Below are 1028 nucleotides of genomic sequence, written 5' to 3' on the forward strand. Positions count from 1 at the left end.
TACATACATAATATTATATACTATTTAGCATAAAAATATATTTTTGTGTGGAACCATAATTACTTACTCATCTGAATTTCGAAATTTGGCACTGGGTTAAATTATATGATTATAACTCTTTATGATGTTGATAATTAATACTGCATTGAGTACAGATTTTTTTAATGTAGGTATAGACAATAATACAATATAACTGTAAGTTCTAACTTGTAATATAGGTATACTCAGTATTTTGTATAAAATTATTATTACTTACTGTAATGCCTATCAGTGGCACAACTAGGGGGGTGTAAAAAGGTCTTTAGCACCCCCAAGTTAAAATTTAGCACCCCTTGTTTTTTATATATAATAATTATTATATACCTCATACTATGAATTTTATGTTTTTAAATGATGGGAAATTTCCTGAAAAAATGTATAACTGTTTGGTCGTATAATATAATTCGTTATTTATCTTTGTTAAATATTGAAAAAGATTTATAAACACCTAAACTATTTTGAATAAATATTGGATGAAACCCGGAAAAATTATGCTGATTTCAAATGTATAAATTATTATTTATTTAATTTATTCAACAGGATTATGAAATTAAAATGTTTCTGATATTGTAGTAAAAAAAGAATATTAAAAATGTTGTTAATTTTATTATTTTAGTAAAAAGTCATAATATATGTTTTAAAGTCTTGATGTATCAATAAATGTTGGTCTATGTGTAGGGGATGTGGGGGGGGGGTGCTTTTCCCCCACGGCTCTGTGATGTATTCACAGATTAAGCAACCCTCGTTTTAGAGATCTAGTTGCGCCTATGATGCCTTTAGGTTTATATTTACTATTCGTGCACAATAATATGCACATGCCACATACCATAATGTTAAAATAATTTTTATGATTATAGTATATTATAGTGTTTGAGGTAAACATTTACAAATCCAATAATACAATATTTTACATCTTAAATTAAAAACATAAATTAATCAACGAATAAAAAATTTATTCATGATAAATGATAATACATTATTAACCACAG

Source organism: Diuraphis noxia, unplaced genomic scaffold (genome assembly GCF_037042655.1).
Source record: "Diuraphis noxia isolate RWA-SAM2 unplaced genomic scaffold, SU_Dnox_SAM2 contig0003, whole genome shotgun sequence".
In the NCBI taxonomy this organism is placed as follows: domain Eukaryota; kingdom Metazoa; phylum Arthropoda; class Insecta; order Hemiptera; family Aphididae; genus Diuraphis; species Diuraphis noxia.